Source organism: Bufo gargarizans, chromosome 4 (assembly GCF_014858855.1).
Source record: "Bufo gargarizans isolate SCDJY-AF-19 chromosome 4, ASM1485885v1, whole genome shotgun sequence".
NCBI lineage: Eukaryota > Metazoa > Chordata > Amphibia > Anura > Bufonidae > Bufo > Bufo gargarizans.
Genome location: NC_058083.1, coordinates 427,064,254 through 427,091,014, shown reverse-complemented (window position 1 = coordinate 427,091,014; position 26,761 = coordinate 427,064,254).

The window sequence follows — 26,761 nt, the reverse complement described above, 5'->3', positions numbered from 1 at the left end:
TATTTCTCCCCCCCCCCCCCCAGGAAGATTCATTGCCACACGCAGTTTTTTGCCAACCAGGCAAAGGATATTGGAAGCCTATATCCAAGACTACCTTTCCAAGGGAGCCCTGGAGGAGGTACCGGCAGGGGAGAAGGGTCTAGGGATTTATTCTCCAGTATTCCTGGTACCCAAAAAGACGGGAGATCTTCGGATGATTATAGATTTGAGATTTCTCAATCGTTTCATAAGGAGGACCAGGTTCCGCATGGAAACCATAAGGTCAGTCAGCCACCTCCTCAACCCTGGGGATGTGATGGCTACTCTGGACCTCAAAGACGCTTACCTCCACATCCCGATCCATCCTTCCTCCCGGAAGTTTCTCAGGATCGCGGTCCAGATATCAGGAGTGTGCAAACATTTCCAGTTTGCCGCCCTTCCCTTCGGAATCTCGTCTGCCCCCCTGATCTTCACCAAGGTGGTAGTATCGGTAGTGGCAGCATTGAGACTCCAAGGTCTGACCATTGTCCCTTACCTGGACGACTGGCTTCTTCTAGCCCCTTCAGTCCCTCTACTTTCCCACCATCTTCATGTCGCAATTTCTTTTCTGCTCCGCCTAGGCTGGATGGTCAACTGGCCGAAGTTCGAACGTGAGCCCTTCGACTTCTATCCATTATCTGGGATTCATAATCGACTCTCTGGAGATGTCCCTCCAGTTGACACCAGAAAGAAGAATGCGGATTCAGGACCTAGCAAGGTTCCTTTACGTACCACGACGAGTCTCCATACGGACCCTCATGAAGATGGTGGGGCTCATGTCAGCGGCTGCGGATGCAGTCCCTTGGGCTTTATGGCACCTCCGACCCCTTCAATCGGAGGTCTTAAGCAAATGGAACGGTAGCCCCAAGGGGCTAGATTCCCTGTGCTCCCTATCCAACCCAACCCGGAATTCCCTCAGATGGTGGTTCCATCTACCAGAAGGGAAGTCTATGACCCAACCAGCTTGGCTCATATTGACCACGGACGCGTCCCTTGTAGGCTGGGGTGCTCATCTAGACGGGTCCCCAGTTCGGGGATCCTGGTCTCCTCAGGAGCGGCATCTTTCTTCAAACCTCCGCGAGATGCGTGCTAGCCCTCCTTCACTTCGCCCCCTCGGATTTGGGGCAAAGCAGTGAAAGTCCAGTCAGACAACATGACTGCCGTGCTTTATATAAACAAGCAGGGAGGCACAAGATCCTTACCCCTTCTTTTAGAGATTGGGGTAATTCTTCGGTGGGCAGAGCTGAACTTATCCCATCTATCCGCCACTCACATCAGAGGCTCTTTCAATGTCATCGCGGACCGCCTAAGTCGCGGCCTACCGACCATAGAATGGTCATTACATCCGGAGATCTTCAAACAATTAGTCCTCAGGTGGGGGATGCCAGAGGTAGATCTCATGGCAACCAAGTTCAACGCCAAGGTACAGAGGTTCTGTTCCCTATACAGGGAGGACAACCCCCTGGCGATAGATGCTCTGACAATACCGTGGAGGTTCAGGCTGGCGTACATCTTCCCTCCTTTTTCCATGATCCCGAGGGTATTGATGAAAATCCGTCAGGATCAGGCCTCGGTAATAGCCATCATACCGTTTTGGCCCAGGAGATCCTGGTTTACCCAGCTCCTTCAGATGAGTCGGGGACAATATTGGAGACTCCCCCCGGAGCAGACCTTGGTGTCGTGGGACACTCATCTCTGCCCAGATCTGCACAGATTCAACCTGACAGCCTGGAGGTTGACCAGTCCCTTCCCAGAGTGGATGGGCTCTCTGAGTCGGTCCTGAGAACATTATCGCATTCCAGAGCAGAGTCTACCAGAAAGGCCTACTCCCGGATTATGAGGATCTTCACCTCTTGGTGTAGCTCCCACCAGGTGGCGTTTGCAGATCCGCCCCTCGCAGCGATCTTACAGTTCCTTCAGGATGGGATAGACAGAGGTCTCTCCCCTTCTACCCTGAAGGTCCAAGTATTTGCCATCTCGGCCTGTCTTAACAGACCATATTCTCGGGACCCGCTCATCAAGTGCTTCCTTAAAGGAGCGGAAAGATTGAAGCCTACAATACTGAGACCCGTTCCTCAATGGGATTTGTCAGTTGTTCTTAGGGGGCTAGCATCTCCCCCCTTTGAACCCTTGGAGGAGGCAAGTTTTAAACTCTTAACACTTAAGATGGTTTTTCTTCTGGCCATAACTTCGGCCAAAAGAGTTTCGGAGCTTCAAGCTTTCTCCGCGTCATACCCTTATACCATGTTTCTACAAGATAGGGTCCTTCTGAAATTTCTACCTTATTTTAGACCTAAGGTTTCTACCTTTCAAAATATTAATCAGGTAGTCTCTCTACCTGTATTGTGCTCTGCCTCCTCCTCTGATGTTCCAGTCCGACATCCACTGGATATAGCTAGATGCCTTCAGATCTATGTGGATAGATCCAAAGAGTTCAGGATGGATGAAAATCTCTTTATCCTGTTTGCCGGTAAGTCAAAAGGCCGTAAAGCGTCTAAGACGACTATTAGTCGCTGGGTTAAGGAAGCCATTAGGGAAGCCTTCATTTCCCAAGCCTTAGATCCTCCGGAGTTTGTGAGGGCCCATTCTACAAGGGCCGTAGCTACCTCTGTTGCGGAGAGAAATCTTCTCCCCCTAGAGTTGATCTGTAAGGCAGCTTCCTGGAGCTCTGAGTCTACCTTCATCTCCCATTATAGGATCGATGCTAGGATATCGGAGTTCTCGGCCTTTGGGCAGACAGTCCTTACTTCTGCCGAGCATGAGGACCCTCCCTAGGGGATTCTTCTTGCTATCTCCCCATCTGTGCTGCTGGTAGGACGTAAGGGAATCGTTAATTTCTAACGATAATTTGTTTTCCCTTAGTCCTAACAGCAGCACACAAATTTCCCGCCCTAAAGTACTTTTTCTTGTGATATGCACGGTGGGCTGGGGGATGAACCCCTCCCTTTAAGGGAGCTGAAGTTCTTTTATTGGTTTAATCTTTGGGCTCATTAAAAATTCCGCCGGTCCTACCAGTCCACAGGGGGCAGTTAACCCCATCTGTGCTGCTGTTAGGACTAAGGGAAAACAAATTATCGTTAGAAATTAACGATTATCCCTTGACTCTGTTTTCCTATGACCAATCAAAAATATATGATATTAATATGATAAAATATTCAGCTAGGCAATCAGACTAAGGCTACTTTCACACTAGCGTTCGGGTGTCCGCTTGTGAGCTCCGTTTGAAGGGGCTCACAAGCGGCCCCGAACGCATCCGTCCAGCCCTAATGCATTCTGAGTGGACGCGGATCCGCTCAGAATGCATCAGTCTGGCAGCGTTCGGGTGTCCGCCTGGCCGCGCGGAGGCAAGCGGATCCGTCCAGACTTACAATGTAAGTCAATGGGGACGGATCCGTTTGAAGATGACACAATATTTTTTAACAATATAATGCAGACGGATCCGTTCTGAACGGAGCCACCGTCTGCATTATATGAGCGGATCCGTCTCAGACGGATCCGCTCTGAACGCAAGTGTGAAAGTAGCCTTAGGAAAACTTAGTAGCCTTAGAATAACTTTCCAAGGGATTAGTCCTCTTTTCAAATAATGTCAGATCTTCCATTAACAATATGCATTTTCGCTAAGAGAATAATCAGCATTATGAAGGCACCTAAGACTATATAGTCCCACAGTATGGGAACTCTTGGCTATATACCGAGAGAAATATCTTATTAATATCATGAGTAGTAAACAAAATATACGTTACCGGGTCAAAGGTAGACAGAGTTCAGATGGGACCAGTTCTGAAGAACTTTCCTAGTAATCCAAAAAGAATAATCCAAGTTTCTTCTGATAAAGTTTTTCTTTTTGATTGAATGAATGGATCAATGGATATATGGATCTTTTTTTCCTCTTTCTCTAGTTCTCCCTTGCTACCCCGCACATGAGTAATTATTCCCCCCCCCCGCCTTATCTAAGAATCATCCCCTTTGGATTAGGGATTCCCAATCAGGTAAGGTGGGTATACTGGCATGCTAATAATACCATGATGTCATATCAACTCCTAATATGGCCAAGAACAAATAATGAAATAATATAATATTGTTCATCTGCCTCCAGATGGCACTGCGGTATTGTAAATGAACATCACAACTTTTAAGCATTAAAATTAAATATCTAATAATATGTTTTCAGGACCTTGTTGACCTTTCTTAAAAAATCCCTGACACTTTTAATTAACTACATCCTGGACTTGTTGGAGTTGACTGTCTTCTCTTATCTTTTTGAAATATAGCTTGACTTGATGAAAATTTTATATAGCGGCTTTGATGCTTGGCATCAGAACTTGTACATTTCACTTATCTATATCCATGAATAACTATTGTTTTGAAATAACATTTTCTCTTCTTAGAAAATCCAATTAACATAAACTTACCTGTTTCTATACCTTCTACAATACCTTCTAAATGATAAATACATGGTATAACATATATATATAAATCGATACATTGTTACACATAGATAATACATTATATGAATTATTGCTTAACATATGTTGTAAACTAAATATACCATGCAGAGCTATATATAATATAATTATGAATATATAAATTGAACTTCATATAGCAGGTGTGCCTCAAGGACATGAAACCTTATCAAGTAACCTTGTTCCCTCCAGACATATATGTCTTAGGGAGTAGTGATGAGCGGCAGGTGCCATATTCTATTTCAACGAAATTTGCAAATATTCGATAGAATATTCGTTTTATATTCGTCGAAATCGAATATTCGTCATTATACTAGTTAGCGCGATTAATATGCGATTTAAATAATCGCATATTGCGATTTTTACTTAAGGCTACTCTGCTATTGTAATAGCAATGCGATTAATTCAAGTTATAATAATCGACTTTCGATTTCAACTTAGCACTGCTATATTCCATATTCGTTAATTCCAGCCTAATATGGAATATAGCAGGTCCAAGTTGAAATCGCAATTCGATTATTATAACTTGAATTAATCGAATTGCGATTTCAACTTAGCACTGCTATATTCCATATTAGGCCAGAATTAACGAATATGGAATATAGCATTACTAAGTTGAAATCGCCATGCGATTCCTTCGAGTTATATTAATCGCATGGCGATTTCAACTTGGACCTGGTTTACTATATGGTTGGCTTCAATGGCTTGGTAGAATTAGCGAATATGACGAATATATTCGTTATATTCCACAAAACGAAGATAACGAAGTATTCTGCATCTTCGTTTTAGCTACCTATTGGTCAACTTCGCTAATTCTAGCAATGATATAGGAAAGTTGACTGCCAAGATGAGGTTGCTTTTATTTTTCAATATTATTCAATTTGCAATACTGCGGTTACCGTCTTTCCATTACAGAGGATTTGAATCCCTTTTTAAATGCAGGCCGTCTTACACAGCAATATATAGTTGATGCATATGTAAAAACAGAAGCCAACAGACTCAATTATATACGTCAAAATCAGCCTAAATTGCGTGTTGAAAAATACTCTGGACTAATGGATCATTTGTTTAATGAAGCCAATGAAGCAGGCCTGAGTCCTGGAAAAATGTATATTTTGCCTTCTTCTTTTGCTGGGAGCCACAGAAACATGCAACAAAATTATCAAGATGCTATGGCAATTGTCAGAAAATATGGAAAACCAGATCTTTTTATTACAATGACATGCAATCCCAAATGGGAAGAGATTGTAGATAACCTACAACATGGACAAACTGTTGATGGACAACCAAATTTAGGTGCAAGAGTATTTCACCTAAAACTCAAAGCTCTAATTGATGACATCAGTAAAAAACATTTTTGGAGTCCCAAAAGCAATGGCCTACGTGATAGAATTTCAAAAGAGAGGTTTACCACATGCTCAAATACTTCTCATTCTTAAAGAAAGCTGTAAACCAAAAAAATGAAGAACTGATAGATAAAATTGTCTCTGCTGAAATCCCTAACATTGAAATCACTCCTCGCTTACATGCAATTGTAACAAAGCATATGATTCATGGACCATGTGGAGCACTCAATCCTAATTCACCATGTATGACAAATGACAAATGCTGTAAGGATTTTCCGAAGGAATTCCAACAAAAAAACATTGCTAATAGCAATGGCTATCCAAAGTACAAGAGAAGAAATACAGGCCAAACTATAATTCTTAACGGAAAGAATATTGATAATTCTTGGGTTGTACCATACAATCCTTACTTAGTGTTGAAGTACAATTGCCACATTAATGTGGAAGTTTGTGCATCAGTGAAAAGTGTCAAATACCTTTTTAAATATGTGTACAAAGGTCATGATTGTGCAAATGTTGTCATCCAAGAACAAGGTACTTTGAATCATGATGAAATAAACACCTTTATTAATTCGAGGTATGTCAGTGCTCCAGAAGCAGCATGGCGTTTGCATGGGTTTGAAATGCATTATCAATCCCATACCATCCATAGATTAGCAGTGCATCTGCCTGAAGAACAATCAGTTTTTTTCAACCCAAATAACATTAACACAGCGGTACAGAGAGCTTTAAACCGTGATATTCAATTGACAGCTTGGTTCAAATGGAATCAACAAAAAGAGGAAGCAAAGAATATATTGTATTCAAACATTCCTTTGCACTATGTGTTTGACTCTCAAAATTGTTGTTGGAAATTGCGTCAACGTGGTGCAGAAAAAATTATTGGACGAATGTATTCTGTCAACTTAATATTAGATGCAGAGCGTTACTGTCTGCGTCTACTATTGCTGCATGTGGCTGGTGCAGTATCCTTTGAAGATCTGAGGACAGTACATGGTAATGTCTATCCCACTTTCCAAGAGGCTGCAAAAGCAAAAGGACTTATTAATGATGACGATGTGTGGGAGAACACTCTGGAAGATGCTGTCCACTTTACAATGCCTAAACAACTTAGGGAATTATTTGCATATGTCTGCGTTTTTGCATCATTACAAAATATGAATGCACTTTTTCTAAAATATGAGCAATATCTCATTGAAGATTTAGTTCACAAACATAAACAACACAATGATGATTGTTCAATTTGTCGTTAGATCGCCAACATTCTGGTACTACATGGCAAAAACTGTTAAGATTTTGGATTGCCTTCCACAATGCCAAATTCTGATCAACTTTGGAATATGTATGATAAGGAATTACAAAAATACAGAGCTGAAGAAATTGAGAAAACATTAAACAGAGAACAAAAAAGAGCTTCAAGAAAAAATATTGTCTGCAAGCAAAAATGACAACCTTTGCAAAAGTTTTTTCTTGGATGGTCCAGGAGGTAATGGTAAAACGTATCTTTACAAAACCCTTCTCAGCACAGTTCGTGGAGAAGGTAGCATTGCACTCCCTGTAGCCTCAACAGGTATAGCAGCCAATCTTCTTGAGGGTGGAAGAACATACCACTCTCAGTTCAAATTACCTGTTCTGATAGTTGAGAACTCAATATCAAATATGCGTCTCAATTCTGCTGATGCAGAAAATTTGAGATCATCTACAGTGCTCATTTGGGATGAGTGTACAATGGCCCCGTCTATTGCTCTTACAGTGGTTGAGAAACTGCTAAAAGAAATAATGGATAACCAGAAACCCTTTGGAGGAAAAGTTTTATTACTTGGTGGAGATTTTCGGCAAACACTTCCAGTGGTTCCTCATGGTGACTGGACAAAAATTGTTGAAGCATGTATAAAGTATAATAAACTGTGGCAAAACTTCCAAATGCTTAACCTTACAAACAATATCCGTTCAGTTGATACTGAATTCAGCAATTGGTTGATCCAAGTTGGCAATGGTGATACACCACACATTGATGGTTTGCCTGAAGACATAATTGAAAACCCAAGAAATACCAAGAATAAACCAGGCACTCAAATATGGAGTAATTGGTCAAACTATTTAATAAGGGAATAATTCCCACGATAATTGAAATCCCTTCAAAAATTTAATGTACAGGAAATGTTGTCAACAACTTTTTGGGAGAAAGAATTTTAGTTGCTGATGTCTCAAAGATAAAAAAAAAAATGTATTCTTTGCCCGAAGAACTCTGATGTTGATAGTATAAATGAAGAGGTGCTAAACATTTTGGAAGAAGATACTGTGACATTCCTTAGCTTAAACTCAATTGATGACTGAACTGAGGAAGATATGCAGAACTATCCAATTGAGTTTCTTAATGAGTTAACTCCAACAGGAATGCCGAGGCATAAACTGAACCTTAAAAAGGGAGCAATAATTATGCTCCTCAGAAATATAAACACTAAAAGAGGATTGTGCAATGGAACCCGCCTCTTTGTTAAAGACTTGAAAAGAAACCTCATTATTGCTCAAGTAATAACAGGTTCAGCGGAAGGGGACATGGTCTTTATTCCACGTATTGATTTAGCTCCATCCTCTACTAATTTGCAGTTTACCTTAAGAAGACGACAATTTCCAGTTGCATTAGCCTTTGTCATGACAATTAATAAAGCTCAGGGGCAAACCTTAGAAAAAGTTGGCATTTACTTGCCAGAACCAGTATTCTGCCACGGTCAGATATATGTTGCATTATCTAGAGTTAGAACTTTTTCAGATGTGGTTGTAAAGATTGTAGATGGTCCTGAACAAGGCAAACCGTTGCCAAATTTAGATATTTACAAGAAATTTTGTGTATAAAGAAATTTTCTAGAAAAATTTCAAGAGGTTAAAAAATACTTTTTTCCTGAATATATGATTCAGGTATTGTATATTGCAATAGTGTGTTATAGGTTTGAATAATTTTTTATTATGTTTTTGAAAATGATAGACCACACATTGTAACTTATATTTGTTGTATATGTGCGCTATATACAGGATGATATTGGCAGACAATATTCATGCATTTTCTTTCCTGTACAAGTCTTTCTTTTCCTCTTGTTTCCCTTCTTCTTTTTCAATGTGCCCTCTATTCACATCTCTCACTTCTCTTGCACTATAATAACAATTAATTATTTATTTATTTACTAGTGGCTTCTCTTTGCCTTCTAGGATCAGGTGATGTGGCGTCTAATACGCTGATTATATGTGCTCTATGTGTTTGCAATTTTATTATTCAGTGTGCTACTTTTATTATGGTTTGGAACTTGTGGTCATATGTGTATATAACATTTATATGTGTATTCATTGGCTGTATATATAGTTGTCCTGCTACCCCTTTATGAATGATGCAATGCAATGTCCATGTAGCCTTTTTTTTCTTTATAAATATTTATAACTAAATATGATGCTCTGGTACTTATAATGGTTTAAGGACCTGGGTGATGTCAGACTGATGTAATGGTCACATGTAAAGGCTGTCAGACTGATGTAATGGTCACATGTACCCTTTGTGATCAGTGCATAATCTCTGCTTAATGCCAGGTCCTATACCTTTTTGCCTGTTTGGCCCTCCTCTTAATCACATGATCTGATATGAAATGCCTGATTGGAAAGCATTGTTCCAGGACAGATCTGGTACCAATTTTACTTTATTTGATTATGGGAAGACGCTATTAAAAGAGGAGTCTGTTTATGTCTTACTTAGGATTTTTATGTCTGTGTGTGGCTTCTCTCTGCAATCTATATACCCTTGTGTGTTGACCCCTCGGCCTCCTCTAGGGTTGTTTTTTCCTCACTGAAGGTTTCCGCCTTCCTTGCTGCTGTTTTTACAAAGTATATTTTTATACATGTTAAATTAATGTATGTTAAATAAAAACTCTTTCATGTTTATATATACATGTGTTTGATGCTCTTTTTTTGGTGGGTTTAGTACATTGAATTGTTTGGGCTGCTCTCAGCACTATATATTCATTATAACCCGGTGATTAAATATAGTGGGAATTAAAGTGAGAGGTAGCAATAATATTACAGGGGTGAAAATGGGAGAGAGAGAAATCAGTCTAGGATTATATGCGAATGACATGATTCTATATTTGTCTTCACCCAGCACATCTTTTAGAGGTGCAATAGTGCTGATAAATTAGTTTGGAGAGTTTTCAGGTCTAAAAATTAACTGGGGGAAATCAGTATATATACCTCTGGGCATAGCGAATTGGACTGGCCCATCCAATGTGGAGACTCAAAGTAGTGGACACTTTCAAATACCTAGGAGTACACATTACCAAAAATCACTCCCAGGCCTTATGACTTAATATTTACCCCTTAATTGGCCATATACAGAATAAACTTCAAAATTGGAAGACTCTGCCCATTTCTGTGGCAGTACGTATCAATCTAATCAAAATGATTATACTTACAAAAGCCCTCTATATCCTTCAACACTCAGAGACTTATATACCCAAATCGTTCTTTACAGAAATAGATGCCCTGGCTAGAGTCTTTGTCTTGGGCAGATCCCGATCTAAATTAACCATGGATACATTAAAACAACCTAAAATGGAGGGAGGTATGGCATTGCCGGACTATCGTTTGCATTACTTGGCAGGATAATTGAGGCTTATTAGCGCTTGGTACTCCTCAGAGGAATTACCCACCTCGGAATACTTCTTAACACATTTTCTCAACTGCAATACACTTTGGTTGGTCCTGGAAATGCCCCCTAAATGTAAGAAACCATTTTTGCTACTACACAGGCTGGCACAAATATCTTGGAGAGAAGCCAAATCATTATCCCGTTTTACGGAGGTTGTCTCAGATATTCCCCTGTGGGACAACTAATCGCTACCACAATTGCAGAGAGTAATGGGGATAGACAGATAGCAGATGATGGGGGTTAAAACCCTCAGAGATTTATATGATTGAGGAGTGTTAATGACATATGAAACACTATCCCAGAAATATCAAATGCCTCAAACTAATTTTTTATCATACCTTCAACTCCATTAAGCTATACAGAGTAAACTCCCAAATGCCAACACTACGGTCTCTAAATACCCACTCATAGGAGTTGCTAAAACCCAAGGACCTAGAGGGCTAGTATCAGCGATATATTCACATCTAGTACAGGGAAAGGTTAGCACATATCCTCTTGCAATTATAGACAAATGGAAAAGACTGATACCCACAATTACGGAAGAATGTATATCAACTTTATTAGAATCGCATTTACATGTATCACCAGCAGCCAATAATAAAATAATACAACTATACATCATTCATCAAACATATCTCACGTCAACTAGGCTATATAGAATGGGCAGAGCACCATCCACGGCCTGTCCTAGATGCTGAGAAGTGGAGGCAGATTTCTGGCACATGATTAGGAGCTGCGGCCTGATTGCTACATTCTGGGTGGAGGTGACCTCTTTTCTATCAATCCTGGTGCCAGTTGGGGTGTAATGGACACCTGAGATATGCCTGTTGGAAATATTAAATGAGGATACTTGGAATCACTATATGACAACATTCTGAAAAGAATCTTTATTCATGGCATGTAAATGCATTGCTCTAAAATGGTACAACCCCAATACACCAAACCAATCAGTATAATGGAAACATGAGAATGATATAGACATACAGGTGCATGGAGCGGACGTCAGTGCAGTGAAAAATTGCATATTTTAAAAGTAAAGGTTTACGGTTTAATTGAAGTTATCAGACATTCATAAGAACACTGTAAAGATTAGTACATTGACATGTATCAATTGAATGACATGTATCATTGAATGTATCAAGTTTCTTCTGTTAATAATACAAATTTGTGATTTGTCATGGATGAGGTAAAGGATTAAGCACCACACCGACAACCAGGAGGGAAAGAAAAAGCCACTAGACATCTATGCTAGGAAAGGGAAAGGGTCACCACCTGAAGAACCCTACTCCTGGCACTGACTCCTAACCGTATGGGCATCCCTTGAAGGTAGAAATGCCCATGCACAGGAACCTGGAAGCCCTGGAGATCCTGAGGAGCCCTAAAGATATTGGCAGGGCTGAGACAACCCGTTTTTTCCAAGATGAAGGAACACGTGTCTCCCTGAGGCCTAGTAACCACAACTAAGGGGAAAAGACAATATACAAACAAGTGAGACATTTAGCTTCTGTTGTAGAAGGATGAGCAGGAACTCAGGGAGAACCACACTCCAGCTCTTTCCAAAACTTTTACAAAGAAAAACCCAGCAGCCACTGGGGATTTGGATGGTCTGATATGACCCTTTGCCAAGCTCTCGGTGATATACTCTCGCATAGACTTTCTTTCTGAAAGAATATACAACCGAGATGTGGGCAGTTTAGCTCCACGAATAAAATTGACGGGACAATCATACTCCCGATGCGGGGGTAACTCCTGGTTACCACTCTCAGAAAACACATCAGAAAATGTGGAAATGAACAAGGGTACAGTTTTAGTGGTGACCACAGAGAAATAAGTATTAATCCATGCAAAAATCCATACTGTCCATGGAAAAATCACTCCAATCTGTAACTGGGTTCCGAAAGTGCACTCGGTCTCCCATTAGCCGCAGACCTGCTGCTTAGCTTCGGGAGCAAGGATCTGTGCTTGACCTCGTTCCCAGGGCGGCTTTGCTAGCTGGGAGGTTCCCTGCTCCTAAGTCTGCCTTGAGCGCCGAGCTGATCACTCGGTGCTCGACTGGTTGGTCTGTCGATCATGTCACGCTGACCACGTCACATGACCCTCACACCCAACTATAAATACAGGCAGCCTGCTGGCCACAGGTTGCCTGTTAATTTAGGTTCCACCTGTGATGTTGTATTTCCTGGCGTACTTACCTCCTGCTGTTTCCTGACGATCCTCTGCCTGCTCCTTGTGTACTTTGCTGCTCTCCTGGTATTCTGACCCCGGCCTCCTCCTGACGATCCTCTGCTTACTCCTTTGGTACTTCACGACTCTCCTGGTATTTATGACCCCGGCTTCTCCTGACTATTCTCTGCTTGCTCCATTTGTACTTTGTAGCTTTCCTGGTATTGACTCGGGCCGTTCACGTTCCGTTGTTTGTCTGTCATCCCTGCACTTAGTTCAAGCTGGGGATTGCCGTCCAGTTGTCCCCTGTCATTAGGACTCGCGAGGCAAGTAGGCAGGGCCAGGGGTAAGGGTGGAGCGCAGTGGAGCGCAGATTAACAGGCCCAATAACCACTGTATTATGAATCCTCTGGTGACCCTGACTGACCATGTCTCTAATCTGACGCAGATGGTGCAGGAGTTAGCAGGAAAAACTCTGTTCTTTTGAGTTAGGGCAAGGTTCTTCCATTCCCTCAGGCCTCCACTCCAATCCTCTGGCCCGAGAGTCAATGCGTGGGCATTATCATTTCCTGACTACAGGGTGATCCCCAGGACTGGGCGTTCTCTTTACCTGCTGGCGACAGTTGTTTATCTTCTGTGGAGGGGTTCTTTCAGGCCCTGGGTACCCTCTATGATGAACCAGACAGGGCTCTAGTAGCCGAGACGGCTCTAAAAGCACTGGTTCAGGGCAATCTACCTGCGGAGGATTATTGCACCCAATTCAGAAGGTGGTGTGTCCCCTCAATGTGGAACGAACCAGCCCTGAAGAGTCAGTTCAGGTCAGGTCTGTCTGATAATTTAAAGGATCTGTTGATCAGTTATCAACCTCCAGAGACCTTAGAGGAGATGATGACCCTTGTTGTCCGACTTGACCGACGAGTTAGAGAGAGACGACAGGAACAACAGTTTTCTTCCCAGATGGTGGTCCAGCCAGATGCCTATCCCAGAGACAAGCTGCTGAGGTCTCCACCGAGGAACCCATGCAGGTTGGCATGACCCGAGGGAATCTTCGCCACAGACGTGGAGAATACTTTTACTGTGGAGATCCTGACCATTGGATCAACCAGTGTCCTAAGAAGGTCCTCTCTGTCAAGTCTCCTAAGGCAAGTCAACCTAAAGACCAGGTACACCCTAATTTTTCTAAATATAAGCTTTTGGTACCCATTACGATTTCTCTGGGAGTAGATAAATGGCCGGGTAAGGCCATTATCGATTCTGGCTCAGCGGCCAGCTTTATTGAGTATGCTGTAAGATTGGGTATTCCAATGTTTGCTTTACCAACTCCTATCCATGTCATGGCTATTGATGCTACTCCTCTTATTGGTGGTAAGGTGAGCTCATGTACCTCAGAGATTTCTCTAACCGTGGGTGTGTGTCACTCAGAGAGATGTTCCCTTTTTGTCCTGGAGAACCTACCGGCTGAGGTGGTATTAGGGTTGCCTTGGCTCCGACTACATAACCCCACTATAGATTGGTCCAATGGGGAGTTGATGAGATGGGGGCCTAAGTGTGACTCATGCTTGTCCGTGGTACAGGCTGGGGTCTCAGTAAAGTCAGATACTTTACCCACTGTTGTTAGGGAGTATTCTGATGTATTCTCATTACCAACCCCGGAGGTTCTACCCCCCCATAGACCTTATGATTGTACTATAGAGCTAGTAGAGGGGGCCAAGTTTCCTAAGGGGCGAATTCATAATTAGTGTTGAGAGCGAATATTCGAATATCGAATTTTTTTCGCGAAAATCGGCACTTCGCTAATTCGCGAATATTTCGAATATAGTGGTATAAATTCGATATTTCGAATATTCTTTTTTTTTTTTTTTTTTATTGTTATATTTTTTCTTTCCCACTTCCCTAAAATTGTTCTTACCTGTCCTTTGGATTACTGGCTTCCTGGCTGCTCCAGTCAGTGCCCGTTGCCGCTTCTGCCGACTTCCGTGCTCATGGAGCGTCCCCATCACCATGGGAACGTCTCCATATACTAGAATGTACTGTCGGATTTGAGAATTAAGATTTCCGATTTTAACTTAGCACTGCTATATTCCATATTAGGCTAGAATTAACGAATATGGAATATAGCAGTGCTAAGTTAAAATCGAAATTCGATTATTATAACTTGAATTAATCGCATTGCTATTAGGAGAGTAGCCTTTAAGTTAAAATCGAAATTCGATTATTTAAATCGCATATTAATCGCGATAACAAGAATAATGACGAATATTCGATTTCGACGAATATAAAACGAATATTCTATCGAATATTCGCGAATTTCGTCGAAATCGAATATGGCACCTGCCGCTCATCACTATTTATAATCTTTCTAAGCCCGAACGCAAGGCCATGGAAGATTATATTAAGGAGAGCCTTAGTAAAGGGCATATTAGACCTTCTGTCTCTCCGATGGGGGGCGGGGTTTTTCTTCGTTAAGAAAAAAGATGGTGGTCTTAGGCCATGTATCGATTACTGGAGATTAAATAAAATCACTGTCCAGAATAGATACTCCCTCCCATTTATTCCGGATTTATTTAACCAGGTTCTGGGGGCAACCTGGTTTTCCAAAATTGACCTGAAAGGGGCATACAATCTAATCTGAATCAAGGAGGGAGACGAATGGAAGACGGCGTTCAATACTCCGGTAGGACACTTTGAATATCAGGTGATGCCTTTTGGACTCAGCAATGCCCCAGCTGTGTTCCAAAACTTCATGAACGACATTCGTAGGGAGTTCTTAGGTAAATTTGTTATTGTCTATCTTGACGACATTTTGATATTCTCTCCTGACTTCGAATCCCATGTGTCTCATGTTATACAAGTATTAAAGGTGTTGAGGGAGAATCAGCTATCCGCTAAGCAAGAGAAATGTGTCTTTGGTGTACAGGAGATTCTTTTTCTAGGGCATGTTCTGACTCCTCACGCCTTCAAGATGGATCCTGGTAAGGTGATAGCAATTAAGGAATGGGTAAGACCTTCCTCCTTAAGGCGTTACATCGATTCTTAGGTTTCGCCAATTATTATCGTAAATTTATTATGAATTTTTCCGTAATTTCTAAACCGTTGACTGACCTTACTAAGAAAGGGGCGGATTTGGAGAATTAGTCTATTGAGGCCATTTCTTCATTTGAAAAATTAAAAAGGCATTCAGTAGTGCTCCCATTCTGATCCAGCCTGATCAAGCAAGACCTTTTATTGTGGAGGTGGATGCGTCCGAGGACGGCGCAGGAGCAGTCCTTTCACAAGGTCCTGCTAGCCTCACTAACCTGAGACCATGTGCCTTCTTCTCCAGGAAATTCTCTCCCAGTGAGAGAAACTACGACATAGGGAATAGGGAGCTGCTGGCCATTAAATGGGCATTTGAGGAGTGGGGGCATTTTCTGGAGGGGGCAAGGCATTGTGTAACTGTTGTCACTGACCATAAAAACCTTATGTTTCTCGAGTCTGCTAAGAGGTTGAATCCCCGTCAAGCCAGATGGGCTCTGTTTTTTACTCGTTTTGAATTTTCCATTATGTTCAGGCCGGGAAGTAAAAATGTGAAGGCGGACGCATTATCTCGGAGCTTCCATGCTTTTCAACCTACTGAGGTACCACCTGAATCCATCCTACCAGCAAAAATCTTCATAGCAGCTCTAACCCAGGATATCTCAGCTCGCATTAGATCTGAACAACATCTGGCACTGGTATCCACCCCAACAGATAAGTTGTTTGTTCCCGTACAATTTCGTCTCCAGCTGTTGGGTGAGTGTCACGATTCTGCCTTTTGTGGACATCCGGGTGTTGGGGGCACTAAGGATCTGGTTTCTAGAATTTATTGGTGGCCCACTCTAACTAAGGATGTCAGGTCCTACGTGTCAGCCTGTGAGGTTTGTGCCAGGTCCAAGACACCTAGGACTCACCCTGCTGGTAACCTAAGACCCCTACCCATTCCCAGTAGACCCTGGTCCCATATCTCGATGGACTTTATAACTGACCTACCGCCGGCGGAGGGTAAGACTGCAGTTTGGGTATTGGTCGATAGGTTTAGCAAGATGGTCCATTTCATTCCCCTGGCTAAACTTCCGAATGCCAAAACCCTGGCGTCTATTTTTTTTAAAGAAATTGTTCGATTGCATGGTATCCCAGAAAATATTGTTTCTGACAGGGGTGTGCAGTTTGTGTCCAAATTCTGGAGGGCCTTCTGTAAAAAATTTCAAATTTTATTGTCTTTTTCTTCTGCCTACCATCCTAAGAGTAATGGGCAGACTGAACGCCTTAATCAGTCTGTGGAACAATTCTTGAGGTTGTATGTGGCTGATGAGCAGCAATTATGGGTGAAATTTCTTCCATTGGCTGAATTTGCATGAATAACCGTGTCAATTCTTCTGCAGGGGTTTCACCTTTCTTTTGTAACCATTGTTTCTATCCCCGTTTTCATTCTGGGTCATTAGCCTCCTCCTCTAACCCTGAGGCGGATAGGCTCTCCTCTGAACTGTGCACAGTATGGGCCCGGGTTCAATCGAACTTAGAAAAGGCTCAAAGTTCTCAGAAACTCAAGGCCGATAGGAGACGTTCAAGGGGGGTGAATTTTCAGATTGGGGATAAGGTATGGTTGTCCTCCAAGAATCTCTCTCTTAAGGTAGATTCTAAAAAGTTTGCTCCTCGTTTTATTGGACCATATAAGATCACGGAGGTGATTAACCCGGTATCATTTAGGTTGGAGCTGCCCGAGTCATTCCACATTCATAATGTGTTCCATAAATCTCTACTTAAAAAATATGTTGAACCGGTAGTACCATCGAAAGCCTCGCCTCCACCGGTTCTTGTTAATGATGCTGTAGAGTATGTGGTGTCTAAAATAGTGGATGTCAGGAAGGTGCGTAATTCCTTGCAGTACCTGATTCACTGGAAGGGGTATGGACCTGAAGAGAGATCTTGGGTACCTGCCAGGGAGGTTCATGCTCCTAGACTTGTTCGAAAATGTTATTTAGAACACCCTGAAAGGTCGCCTGAAGTCTAGGGTCCGGTGGCCCCTCGTAAAAGGGGGGGGTACTGTTACTGGGTTTCAAAGGTGCACTCGGCTCCCATTAGCCGCAGACCTGCTGCTTAGCTTCGGGAGCAAGGATCTGTGCTTGACCTCGTTCCCAGGGCGGCTTTGCTAGCTGGGTGGTTCCCTGCTCCTAAGTCTGCCTTGAGCGCCGAGCTGATCACTCAGTGCTCGACTGGTTGGTCTGTCGGTCATGTGACGCTGGCCACGTCACATGACCCTCACTCCCCACTATAAATACAGGCAGCCTGCTGGCCACAGGTTGCCTGTTAATTTAGGTTCCACCTGTGATGTTGTATTTCCTGGCGTACTTACCTCCTGCTGTTTCCTGACAATCCTCTGCCTGCTCCTTGTGTACTTTGCTGCTCTCCTGGTATTCTGACCCCGGCCTCCTCCTGACGATCCTTTGCTTACTCCTTTGGTACTTCACGACTCTCCTGGTATTTATGACCCTGGCTTCTCCTGACTATTCTCTGCTTGCTCCATTTGTACTTTGTAGCTTTCCTGGTATTGACTCGGTCCGTTCAAGTTCTGTTGTTTGTCTGTCTGTCATCCCTGCGCTTAGTTCAAGCTAGGGATTGCCGTCCAGTTGTCCCCTGTCATTAGGACTCGCGAGGCAAGTAGGCAGGGCCAGGGGTAAGGGTGGAGCGCAGTGGTCACTTCCCTCCCCCTTGTGTGTGTGTGTGTGTGTACGCGACCGTTACACAATCGCTCCAATCGAGAATCTGTCTCGCTTGCCAGTCGATAGTAGGGTTATGTTTGCTTAACCATGGTAAGCCCAAAACCATCGGATCAGGCAGACGCTCCAACACATAACATGAGATAGATTTCTGATGGAAATCACCCACTGTTAAATGTATGTCATTTACCACCTGCGACAGGCATTTTTGTTTAAGAGGTGAAGAATCAATAAAGTTTTCTTGCCACCCACACCACCAATAGTTATTTGGGGATTAAACATTTTTCTTTTGTTTTCACCTTGACACTGAATGTACAGGCAAATATTTACAAAATGTCCCTTCTTTCCACAACAAAAACACTCCCTTCATATGACCAAAGCTCTTGCCAGCAGTCTCAAGAGTAGCTCCCCTTAACTGCACAGACACATCACAGGGCACAACCACAGGTGTCTCTTTGCCATAAGTGTCAAAGGAAGCCGCCACCTTGTTTGACAGTACATCTTGAGGGTGAGGATCCCTAGATCTCTCCCTCAGGGTCTATCAAGACGTACAGCAAGGAACATAGCTGCATCTAATGACTCAGGATTTTCATGAAAGGCCAACGCATCCAGCAGCCTCTCAAATAGACCCTGACAGAAGTGGCTACGGAGAACAGGATCATTCCACTCCGTATCCGTAGCCCATCTCCTAAATTTAGAGCAATAGATCTCCGTGGCGCGCTCTCCCTGCCGTAAACCACGTAACTTGGTTTCGGCCTGAGACATCCGATCCGGGTCATCGTAAATAAGACCCAAGGCTCTAAAAAATTAATCTACTGACTGGAGGGACGGTGATCCGGTCGGCAGAGAAAAAGCACATGACTGGGCATCAACAGAAGCTCTTAGCTTCTGTTGTAGAAGGATGAGCAGGAACTCAGGGAGAAGCACACTCCAGCTTTTTCCAAAACCAAATGAAGCAATCTACCGCATAGTCAGAAGGGTGGTCTCAGACTATAAAGGTTAGAAGTGATGACCACTGAGCAACAGCTGAGACAAGGGAAGTGGTCATTAACCCTATCAACACTGAATCAAGAGAAATCAAGGAGGCTGTTAGATTCCTCCATGTTCAGCCAGTCTCCTTGATCTCCTGACATCAGTCACCTGAGGGACCATGACAGGATTATTGCAAAAAAAAAAAGATTTTGCTATAATGCAAGACATTTAATAATGCTGGACAGATATAATTCCCTGAAGAAAAGTACAATTGCTTAGCAGCAGAATGTTATTGGGTTGTTGCACTGGCAATAATAGTATGTAGAAATGTGATATTTTGGGGGGAAAAACACCTGTTTCTATGCTTAAATGAGAACTTTTATTTTTATTTTTTCTTGTTGGTGGCTGGGTTTTGTAGCACAAAACAGCAAGAATGATGCTCTGAAGCTGCTATATTATTAAGCACTGTGTCCCAGCCTTTCGCTGCCTCAAACTGCTTTTATCTAATCAAGTCCCTCAAATATTTGTTTTTATTCTTTCCCTACACTGTCCCTGTTACACTGGAAGAGTGTACTGGATTTGGCCAAAGCAAACCTGAAGCTTTTCAGGTTTGCTAACAAATTGATTAGCTCACTCAAAGCAAGCTGGTTCCTGGGATGTGTGCACATGTCTATGAATGTGGGAAAGGGAGGGGGGGCACTCAGAAATTTAACAAGATATGGAGGCTGAGCAAGAGAGATGTAGGTACACAGCACAAAAGTATGCCATATTTACTATTATCATGGTCTGTCTCTCTGTACTGCACAGAATGGGCTGATTTTCCCAGTGACATCACTACAGGGATTGCAGAGGGTCCTCTGCTGCTTACGTTATGTTTACATAACTTGATATGTTGCACAGATTTTAAATCTACAGCGTGTCAATTTATGTTGCAGATATCTTATGCAGATTTCACTCTTTGCAATGCAGAGTGCAATATCGGTGGCAATCCGGTCGCATATATGTAATCATTTCAAGTACAAAAATTTGCACCATTTTGTGAGAATTTGGCTGCTGCAGAATAATGGCGGTAGACCACAGCAAACGTTCCATGTGTGACTGTACTCTAAGGCTTTCTAACAATTGTTGACTTGGACTTTGTATTTTTTGTCAATGCTGCCAACATGGTGTTACTAAGAAGCTTTTTGTTTAGTAAATGGCAGGTCGTCGTAGGTAGTTTGCTTTTTCCTGGCAAACTTGCTGTTCCTTTAATTAGGACCTATAAAAAAGTGTCTGACATCAGTCAAACGAAATTGCTGCTATGAATTGAATTCTTGTGTGCCAGTAACTATGTATTTGTGTACCCCAGGAGCTGGCAGATCAACTACCTTAATCAAATCCTATTTCATCCTGCATTGCTTGAAGATCTGTATATATTCAATTGACGAATATGTAATACATGTTTCAGAAACATTTGTTCAGAAAAAAAATCTATACTTTTGTTAAAATATTTTAATATTACATTATTTAGATTAATCCTAAGCCACAGCATACTTTATAAGGGGCCTGTGCAAAGTGTGTACATTATGCAGCTGAACAGGACACAGGAGCACTTCTGGTCAGGTCTTCAGCAGAAGAGCCTGCAGCCTGTCTGGAGGTCACGTGATCGCAACCAAGACTGCGGAGTCGGTCACCAGATGTTAGGGTAAGTACTGCTAAAACTATCTTGCTTCCATTGGTTAGCTGAAAGCTAGAATTTAGGTAAATCCCTGGAGATCCCATTAAGGGTACATTCACATGACTGTATGTGTTTTGCGGTCCGCAAATTTATCGAAATGTCTAATCTTGCCCTATTCTTGCAGACAAGAATAGGACATGCTCTAACTTTTTTGTGGGGCCACGGAACGGACGTATGGTGTCACACTCTAATGTGGGAGGGAAACCCCACACCGAACATAGGAGGGAAAGGGAAAAGGAAATAAGGCCTGAAAACTTAGGGAAGGAAGATGGACACCTCCTAGTGAAAACCCAAATCAGAGCCCTGACTGACTACCAGTATGAACAGACCCCAGAGGTAGGTGAGTTCATACACAGGAATACCAAAAGTATTATCTTACTGTAAAGGACCCTGGTACTAGTGACAGGAATGAGACATCCTGTTCCTCCAAAAGAAAGAATGAACGGGAGTCTCCCTAAGGCCTAATACAAAACAACAACGAAATGCAAAACAGCGAAAAGCCAAACTACAAAGGGAAAGGGAACACTTAACTGCAAACAAGCTATGGCAGCACCAGGAACTCAGCCGAGATCTAAACACCAGCTATCCACAGGTCCAACTGAAGCTATAAACTGCACAGCATTGAGGGAGAAACAACTATAAATAGGGAAAGTTAAATGGCCACAATAGCAAAATTTGGAGGTTAAGGGTGTGGCCAGTACCAGAAACAATACAGACACCTATTGATCCACAAAGTAAACATGTCAAATCAAACCATGTGTTTCCAGTCTCAAAGATCTCCTGCCACTCACTGTAACAGGGACGTCTATGTGTCTCGGTACGTTCGTGACAGTACCCCCCCCCCCCTTCTACGAGTGACCTCCGGGATCGACCTTATCCAGGTGAGACCTGTAAAAGGCTTTCACCCAAAAACTGGCATTCACGTCAGATGACGGTACCCACATCCTCTCCTCAGGTCCATAACCCTTCCAGTGAACACGATACTAAAGAGATCTACGGAGAGCTCGAGAGTTAATAATTTTGGCGATCTGGAATTTCAAACTACCATCCACCATGACAGGAGTGGGTGGCAAGGAAGATGGCTCCAAAGGTTCAAGTTATCTTTTCAACAAAGATTTATGAAACACTTTATGTATTTTCAGAACCTGAGGAAGTTCAAGACGAAAAGCTACAGGATTAATAATGGCCGTGATCTTATATGGACCAATAAACCTTGGACCCAACTTCCAAGAAGGTACCATCAACTTAATGTTCCTTGTGGACAGCCACACCAAATCACCCACTCTTCGGTCCTGACCCTTTATAAGTTTCCTGTCAGCCACACGTTTATACTTGTTGCCCATATTCATCAAGTTATTTAGAATTTTCTGCCGTATAGATGATAATGATGATGAAAAACTCAGGAATACCAGAAGTATTTGAACTAGAAAAAGTGCCAAACTGCAGGTGAAACCAATATGCCCCAAAAAACGTTGACTTAACAGTGAACTCCTGTCTACAATTATTTATGGCAAACTCTGCCAAAGACAAAAACGAGGACAACTCTTCCTGGTTCTCAGAGACAAAACATCTTAAGTAAGTCTCCAGGCTCTAATTAGTGCACTGTCAGTTTGACTGAGAATGAAAAGCAGAAGAAAAAGACAGTTGTACCCCAGCCGAGTACAGAACGCCTTCCAGACTCTGGACACAAACTGAGTCCCATGATCTGAAACCCCATCAGAGGGAATGCCATTGAGTTTCACAATGTTATCAACAAACACTTGAGCAAGAGTTTTAGAATTAGATAGGCCAGACAACGCTATAAAGTGCACCATCATCAACCACCACCGATATAACTGTCTTTACTAACAAATTAGTGATAAAATCCATAGTTAAATGAGTCCATGGTCTGGATGGGATAGGCAAGTAGGGATCCGGAAGGCCAAGTATGTGTCACTTTAGCGCGTACACAGACATTAGAGACCGACACATAGTCCTCAACACACGTAACCCTGGCCATCAGAATCTACGAGAGATGAGGTCAGCAGTAAATCTGCTGCCAGGGTGTTCCATAAAAACCATACAGTGATGTTATTCAACCACCTTGTAACGCAATTCCGATGGCAGAAACAATTTCCCAGAGGGGCAAGAATCTGGTGTGTCTCCCTGAGCCTCTAACACCTTCACCTCTAGCTCAGGGTGTAGGGCTAATATCACCACACCTTCCGATAGAATCTATTTTCAACATCACACCTCCAGGAAAACAACATGACAAGGCATCTGCCTTGACGTTCTTAACCCCAGGACGATAAGTGACAGTGGAATTGAATATGGGGAAAAACAAAGACCATCTGGCCTGCCTCGGGTTCAATCGTTTAGCCAACTCCAGGTTAGCCAGGTTTTTGTGATCTGTGAACACCATGATCAGATGACTTGCCCCTTTCAACCAATGACACCATTCCTCAAAAGCCAACTTAATAGCCAGTAACTCTCTGTTACTCACATCGTAATTTCTCTCTGCGGAAGAGTTTTTTTGTGAAAAAGGCACATGGACACTATTTACCAGGTGATGGGCCCTGCGATAAAACTGCTCCTACTCCTTAACTGCAGAAAGAGCTTGCAATGCCGAATCAGACCACACAGAGACATCCGTCCCTTCCTTAGTCATGTCAGTTAAGAGTTTCACCACTGTCGAATTGTTCTGAATAAACCTTTGGCAATAATTGTTGAACCCCAAAATCCGCATAAGAGCTTTCAGATTTTCGGGTCGATCCCAGTCCAATACAGCACAGACTTTCTCCGGATCCATACAAAAACCCAAAGACGACAACAGGTATTCCAAAAATTGCACCTCATGTAGCAAAAACACACTTCTCTAATTTTGCGTACAATTTATTATATCTTAGGATCTGCAACGTCTGTCTAACGTGATCCTGATTTATCTCCACGTCTGGAGAATAAATTACTATGTCATCCAAATACACGACTACAAACCTCTGTACCAGGTGATGAAAAATGTTATTCACAAAATGCTGGAAAACCGCAAGAGCATTGGTCAACCCAAAAGGCATGACCAGGTTCTCAAAGTGACCCTCAAGAGTATTGAAAGCCATCTTCCATTCATCCCCTTCCTTGTTCCTAGATTATATGCTCCCCTTAAGTCCAACTTGGAGAATACCTTGGCATCAACAATCTGGTTAAACAAATCAGGAATCAAATGAAGGTGGTAAGGATCACAGACGGTAATCCGATTGAGTTCACGGAAATCCAGACATGGCCGAAGACCTCCGTCTTTATTTTTAACAATAAGAAAATCCTGCTGCCACTGGAGATTTAGATGGCCTTATGTGTCCTTTAGCCAAACTCTCGGTAATATACTCTCTCATGGCCAGTCTTTCAGGTCCAGAAAGGTTATACAACCTAGATTTGGGCAACTTAGCTCCGGGAATAAGGTTGATAGGACAATCATGTTCCTGATGTGGAGGTAAATCCTGGCATTCACTCTCAGAAAATATGTCGGCAAAATCTGATATAAATGAAGGCAATGTCTTAGTAGTTAAAACAGAAAAAGATGTATTAAGACAATTGTCAAGGCAATAATCACCCTAATCCAGAATCTGTCTAGCTTGCCAATCGATGGTTGGATAGTGATTGCTTAACCACGGCAAACCCAGAACCACCAGAGCAGGGAGACCCTCCAACACAAAACACGAGATAAATTCCTGATGAAAGTCACTCATTCTTAATCTGATATCATGCACCACTTGCGATAAACACTTCTGAGCTAGAGGTGCAGAATTAATAGCAAAAATGGAAATATTTTTTGTCTAATGCACTCGGTGATAAACCGCGCATATCGACTAACTGAGCATCAATCAGGTTCACGTCTGCCCCGCTGTAAATAAACACCTCAATCCCCTCAGTTAGCGCCACCTAAGCAGTCAGGAGAAATCGGGTACTACCAGTCAAAGACAAATGAACATTTTCTGACTCTCCTCTCACCCCTCCAAGAGTCAAATCAAATCAAGTGTTGCCAGTCTCGAAGATCTCCTGCCACTCACTGTCACAGGGACATCCGTATGTCTCTGTACGTCCGTGACATATGGATGTGGCCAGCATATAGTGTTCTGTCAGCATCATTTGTGGCCCCATTGAAATGAATGGGTCCTCATCGGTTCTGCAAAATTGCATAACAGTTGCAGACCCATAAATACAATCATGTGAATGTTTCCTAAACAGTATTGAGCCTTCTAAAAGACCATAACAATATAATTATAGTCATGTTCATTTAACTGTGTGCACTTAATCTTGTTTGTAATTGTCTGCTTGCTACACAGTCGCTTCACTTCTGCCAAAAGTACAGGTGGCTGCACTGAGTCCTCTTCTGCTCAGACACTGTGAGCAGGCTTCTCTGGAACCTTAGGGTGCGACCACACAGGTTTCTTGATACAGTTTTGAAAGCCCAAACCATTAGTGAATTAAAAGAAATAAGTGAAGTCATATCTGTCCTTTATACATTGTTTGCATATATGACCCATTCCTGATTTTTGCTTCCAAAACTGCATGCATAAACCTGACTATGTGGTAGTACCCTTATGTGGTCTTACCACACTCACACTGACTGGTGCTAAACACTTATTTTTATAACATTTTCCCTGTCTCCTCCTATCTGTCATCAATATTACGTAACATTGAAAATAGTGATATGGCAGGGGACCTAAACAGTGACAGCAAGGAACAGTGAAGACTTTTAGGTTAGTATATTCAGAAATAAATGTTTAGTCTTATTCCTCAAAAGTAGAGATGAGCGAAATGGTCGAGATTCGGTTCGGTTCAAGTTTGGCAGAATTAAAAAAAAAGTTTGGTATGGACCTCAATAGATTGGGACCAAACCAAAGTGGCTCCAATTGCCATGGAAATTGGTATATAACACTCATTAATCTCCTAGGATTTAGCTTTTTTAGGAAAACTTGTTATCTCTTTTCAAGAATTTTTTAATGAATATTTGCATTTTCCCTCCCCCTTCCCCCTCCCCAAGCTATCGAACGCAATGATATCAATAATAAATCATGTCTGAGTGACATTGACATACGTTTGACCATGTTAACAAACAGTGTGTTTAAACCCTTAGGGACCGGGCTAATTTTTAGGCCATTTTTTGCAAATCTGACCAGTGTCACTTTATGTGTGAATAACTTTAAAACGCTTTTACTTATACAGACCATTCAGAGATTTTTTTTTTCATCACATATTGTATTTCATGCCAGTGGTAAAATGGAGAAAAAAAAAATCATTTTTATTTATAAAAAATATACCAAATTTACCATTTAAAAAAAAAAATGTTCAAATTTCCAAGTTTCAATTTCTCTACTTCTATAATAGATAGTAATACTTACAAAAATAGTTATTACTTTACATTCCCCATATGTCTAATTCATGTTTGGATCATTTTGGTAATGACATTTTATTTTTTGGGGATGTTACAAGGCTTAGAAGTTTAGAAGCAAATCTTGAAATTTTTCAGAAATTTTCAAAAACCCACTTTTTAAGGATCAGTTAGGCTGAGTTCACACGAGCGTGACAGATTTGGTCCGGATGCGTTCAGGGTGCGTTCAGTTAAACTCGCACCATTTTGCAAGCAAGTTCAGTCAGTTTTGGCTGCAATTGCGTTTAGTTGT